The following is a 6,211-nucleotide window of genomic DNA, read 5'->3' on the forward strand; positions in this document are numbered from 1 at the left end:
CGTCATTGAACAGGGGAGGGGGTCTACGCCAAAACTTATCCCCCCACTTACAATGCTGTCCTTTCATCACTTCCCAGGAAACTCAACAAACGTAACCTATTGGCCTCAGGTGAAGATACCAACGATGGTCGTTCAGTCTTGGCCACAGGTAGTCTTAACGACTGTAACGACTGTCCTCACAGCAACAAGGAACACTAACGAACGGTATCGATGACCCGGGCCAACGACCCCACTGAGGTTAAATAGCTGAGTTTCCCTGCCAGTCAGTCAGAACTGAAGAAGTCCTTTGGATGAGGGACGAAACGTCTTCCAGTATCTTCAACCAAGTCCAGTTGCCCTTGATTTCAACCTTCGTTGGATTACTTTTGTATTACTCCAGTGGTGTAATACTTGATTACTATATGAAAATACTTTTTTTTATGTTTTACAGTTGAAAATGATGTCTCTCTGGAGGATATTCTTGTTTTCTTCACTGGATGTGACAGCATTCCAGCACTGGGTTTCTCTCCGAAGCCAGGCCTTGAGTTCATCACCCACTCCCGATTTCCAGTGGCCAATACTTGCAAAAATATTCTTCGCATACCAGTTTATGCAGTATACACTGACTTTAAATCTAACATGGATTTTGCCATACGCAATTCACCAGGATTTGGAAGAGCGTGAGAGGTAATATTATGGAGGGCTTGTGGAGCTTGAGATATGATGAGGATATATTTGTTGTTTTTTTTAGTGCAAGGTTTATTTCCTTCTGTTATTCCCTAAGACAAAAATTAAGCATAAAGACAAGAAAAATGCACAGTAAAACAAGTAAGTTTCATTTGAAGATATATTTCAAGCCATGTTTTTCTGTTTCAGATTTAATAAGGTGCGCCATGTAAACTTGTTTTCAGTTGATAAATGTGAGGCACTTTTTGTTGCATTTTTGTCAGCCAGTCCTCTAACCTGAGAAACCATATGATGTTTGTCTCCAACCTCTGATACGACCCATAACAGCATTTGATTGATAAAATACCACAGATATGTATACAATGTCGGAAATCCCTGTTGCATTTGGGCTATGACAATGCCAGGGGTAAGGCTTGGTTAAGTTTGGTCACAAAGCCAATTTGGGTATGGTTGTGAAAAGATCATGGTAAGGTTTAGCATGAGATCATTACATGATAATTGTCCGAATGGTAAAAATAATAAGCACAGTTATGGTTAATAGTGCTCAGATTTGGGGTTGAAGGCTAAATGTAGCTAAACCACTGTACTTAACTATTTGTTGTAAAAAAAAACAGGTTGCTCAAACAACCCATTAGCAAATTTTGTACAGGAGGAAGGCTCACTGTAGCTACTTTTATCAGTGTTGCCCAGCCCCATTGCTATGGCTCATTATTCATTATATAGGTTGTGGTATGGCCTTCTAACAAATAAATTGTGCTGTGTTCCTACTTTGTGTGTACTGGCTTACTGTCCTTTTAGTATGTATTGTGGTGGTATATGTGCATCCCAGGCTTTAAATGTAATATTTTTCCATTGGATACTTAGAACTACAACTGACAAAAAAACAAAAACAAAACAAAAATAGGGTTCATCGTCATCAATAGTGTTACATTAATACGTTATGTATAATGATACATAATGTTATACACAGCGTGAATTTATATGGTGATAACTGCTATGGTTTTTCATGAAAGAAAAATGTATTATAAGCATTTATGCATCTTCTGTCATACGACCTGTAGACCTAAGCCTAACCCCTGTATAACTTCTGATGAACAGCAACAAAACTACATATAACAAAACTAAATATTTCTTTGAAGCAGGTTACATGCTGTGATAAAAAGTTCAATTCCATGATTTCCATCGTCAATCAAGGGATTTATTACCCTTAACTCAATGTCCCACTGGTCGTGATAGGGGCGTTGCAGATGTACATGATGGAGTCTTTGATGTTGAGGCAGTTGGAGCATTCCAACTGTCCACAGTTGCATTGGGGACCTACTTTCCATTGTCCTTAAGCTGTGGTGGTTCCACTGCCTCACAAACTCGTCCACAGATCTGTTAATTCTTGGAAGGTAAACATGGTAAAGAGCCCTAATGTGAAGCGGGTCAGTGCTATCTAAAATCCCAACATTTTCCATAAAGAGGAAAAGGTCTTTGAAGTATGCTGACACCACCCTGTTTAGTTCTCCCCACAATCTTTCAATTCTTTGATTATGAACACTACGTCCAACCATAAAACTTCCCATGTTTGCCCCTCGATTCTCAATTATAAACCATGCAATATCAATATTTTCACTACCAGCATCACTCCTGACATGATGAAAAGTTGCAAGGCAGTTGATGCTCTGTTGTCTGTGCAACATCTCAGGTAAGTAATGCAGCGGCTATAGCCATCAACTCCTCCATGAAACACAAATCCCCATGGATTCAACTTGTGGTTTGTGTCAATATGCCTGGAATAAGAAGACTTTTTATTATTATTATTACAAACAACTTGCTCATCAAATTTTTACTTTTTTTTCAATGCTGTCCTATTTTTTCTATCAAGAAGGTAATTTTTGCTTGATTAGAAAAATGTTACAACCCCAGAGATCATTGATAGAAGTGTTCAATATAAACAAATATAAGTAGCACTGTACATTACAGTTCAGTAACAACATTGTAATAGTGGAGTAACAGTTAATTAAAACTTGATATTAAAGGACTAAGTCGTACCATTGAGCCAGACTACACAGAAACCAAAACAAGTGTTTCCAAATGATCATTATGCCTCTTGATGTTTGGTGTAAGCTAATAACAGGTAGTTTAGCATGTCACGGCCCTGATCCATGGTTATTACACAAAAACTACCATCAAGAGTTTCCATCTAACAAGTCCTATCATTGAAGATATCATTTGTATCATCTTGAAACAAAAGAGAACATTTGAAACATAAGGGAGGATGAATTTCAGCTGTATAATATGGTAATTGCCCATTTGGAATTTCCATGTCACATGAAAAATGTTTGTTTCAAGGTAATACAAATGATATCTTTAATGTTGTCACTTGTTAGCTGGAAACACTTGATGGCAGTTTTTGTGTAATAACCATGGATGCTGATAGTAGACTATAATATTATGAAAATATTAACCTATATTACTGTATTATCTGGTTATTACTCCATTATTGTCACCATACTAGCATTTATTAGCCAATAATGCACTGATATATAAGAATTTTATTTTTAGCTGGTTACCGTATTGTTACCATAACATACTATACTAACTAGTTGTGTGTTGTTGAAATCATTAAATGTGATTCACTATTATTACCCGGTTACGTAACTTTCAGCCTTATTACCCAGTTAATAAGAAGATATTACCTAGTTATTAATTTAGTAAAAACATGGTATTACTTAATTGTGTTCATTATCACACTATTACCCCATTATTTCTATGCTTACCTAACTGTCAAGTGCTAATGTAATGTTTTTTTCATATAAAGACTTATGCCAAGATAGTTAATTATTTAATTAACATAGTTTTGGGCCTCCTAAATCCATACATCTTTCTAACTTGCTTTATTCAGCAGCTAGGAAGTAGCCTAATTACTGTAATGTTAATAAAATTTTCACAACACATACCACACTTGATTTGGGACAGAGACATTGTAGACCCTCCGTTGAATTGCCCTCTGTCCTCTTAAGGCTCTTCCCACTGGGTCTACTCTTCTTAATCGCTCACACACTCGCCAACGCTCAACTCTGATCCCTCTCCCTCTCAAACCACCAGTGATGTAAGTCTCTCCTGAGCCAGGGGTTTGTCTAAGAACTTCAGTAATAAGACGATCAAGATCATCATTTGAAATGTTAGTAAAACTCCCATAGTCCAGTAAACCAAGTTGTGTCCTGTGGTTGTACTGTGTTCGAATGTTTACAGACAACATTCGAGAGATGGCCATCCAGCTAAATCCTAAATCCCGCATGTGAGTCAGCTGAACAGCTGATATGTTGTACCTTTAAAAGAGAAAAAAAAAGAAATGTGTTAATGTGTGCTGAAAAACTCTGTAACTACTGTTACAAGTAAAACTATTGTATTGGAAATATTAGGCTTCTTCAGTAAAAGAACAAAAGTATTAGCAGTACCAAAACAAAAGCAATAAAGTACTCATGCAGAATAGCCTATTTCAGAATAATATATATTATATTCAGTGGTGGACAATAATGTTGTTCATTTACTTGAGTACTGTACTGTTTTGAGTATCTGTGGGTCTTTACTTGAGTTTCTTCTCTTTTGATTTTTACTTATGACATTTATTTTTATTTTCACTCCACTACAGTTGAAAGTAGTGTATATATATGTATGAATTTTCTTTTCTAAAATGCGATCAGCCATACGCTTTGTTCGTCACAGGAGAAAAAATTATATACAGCGAACTACTGCTCCTACGCTGTCAATCAAGTTCAAAGTGCTTGCTGCATTTTTGAACAGTTCAATTTGTTCAGTGTTTAGTTTTGGGCTGTCATAAAGTTAGAGATGTGTGTCAGGCAATCAGTGCATTTGCTAGGTTGTTTCAGACCTATTCTGTAAATGCATTGTGGCAACAATACAACAATGTGTGTGAAAATGGACTTCTGAATGTTGAGTAGTTTTAAAAGCAAGTATTCTGATTCTTTCACTTAAGTTCAAATTTGACTGAACAACCTTTACTTCTATTGAAGTAATATTTGACCAGTTGCAGCAAATGAAAATTTTCAGGTGAAGTACAAGTACCTCAATTTTGTACTTACGTACAGTACTTAACTAAATGTTACTTTCCACCACTGCATAACACCCTAAATTAATAGTTTTGCTAGCAACTTATATATACAAAGAAAACTTCTATATTCTTGGCCTGCATCGACCTCCATCCCAATATGCTTGTTTCCATTTATATCATTTACCTCGGCCTTCCTCTCTGAGATGCAGAATGTGTTCCCACACCATAAGCTTCCATTAGAAGTGTTACTTCAGCCGACATCTCCCAAAGAGACTCATAAATTCCTTGAAGAATGATGCATAACGTTCTTTCAGCAATGTTTTGTTGAACAGGATTGCTCATAAGCACTAAGAATGTTGCAAGAATGGACATATGATCCTCAAGTTGACGCGATATAATTTCCAAACTGTTCATGTCGTTTGGAGTATGACCAAAAACCCTGCAGTTCAGCAAAGTATTGGACTATTTTAGCCGATGCCATTTTGTAAATCCAGGGAATTCAGAAAGGTATCCCTTTGATGACATGGTTCATTCCATATATTCAGACGGACAAACCATATATATATATTATTTCCTAAACGGCATGCCATAATATACACACACACATATATATATATATGTGTGTGTGTGTGTGTGTGTGTGTGTGTGTGTGTGTGTGTGTATTATATATATATATATAATATGTGTGTGTGTGTGTGTGTGTGTGTGTGTATACACATACACACACATACACAAAAATACAGTGTGAATAACTTTCAATAAAAACACATCTTGTATATTAACTTTTTATTGGTTTATGCTAAAGACATTACACATATATTTATTTCTTGCCTTACAACGCCTTTCAAAGTCAAACAAACTTGAGAGAAAGAATAGCCATGTTTTTTTATCCAATGGCTGGATAGAGACATCTGTCAATGTCAAGGTCAGACATTGCTTGAATAATAATGAAGTTGCTAAATAAGCTTATTAATAAGCTGTTTGTTTATATTAATGTGTCTATACATTGGTTATGAGTGAGTAAAGTAAAATGCTATCAGTAAAAAATGCTTTCAAGGCATTTGCTCTATGCGCAGCATTGCATCAGTCACAACACATCTCATTGCCACTGACTACGTCACGACAGGACTGCGTTCCAGGGGGGAAATTGTTTCTGCTCTATAACCAGTAAGAGCTTCTTTTTTTGCAGTCAGAATGGCCCACGGCTGTTTTATAATTGTTAGGTTATGAAAGCAAGGAGAAGTTGGAGTGGTGGAAGATAAGAACATCATGGCTGACACATTCACTCCAATTTTCTTAGTTCAGAGAAGGACAGCGGACTGGGAAGAAAAAAGAGAGTGCGGACATAAAACACTGAGAACATTCGTATGCACACGAACTCAGTTACCACAAGATTAAAAGGGAAAGTGAGAATGTTTGCATGGTTCAAAGTCACTTGATTTCCTTAATAACCAAGTTAACAGGGAATTATTCAATAAAGGGACT

General features: G+C 36.4%; 1 protein-coding gene across 1 annotated transcript in view; it reads right to left on the bottom strand.

Annotated features, from left to right (window-relative positions):
• Positions 1-6,211, bottom strand: part of samhd1 (SAM domain and HD domain 1) — a 22,538-nt gene that overhangs the window by 13,226 nt on the left and 3,101 nt on the right. The window lies entirely within an intron of this gene.

The sequence above is a fragment of the Micropterus dolomieu genome, linkage group LG08 (genome assembly GCF_021292245.1).
Source record: "Micropterus dolomieu isolate WLL.071019.BEF.003 ecotype Adirondacks linkage group LG08, ASM2129224v1, whole genome shotgun sequence".
Taxonomy (NCBI): Eukaryota; Metazoa; Chordata; class Actinopteri; order Centrarchiformes; family Centrarchidae; genus Micropterus; species Micropterus dolomieu.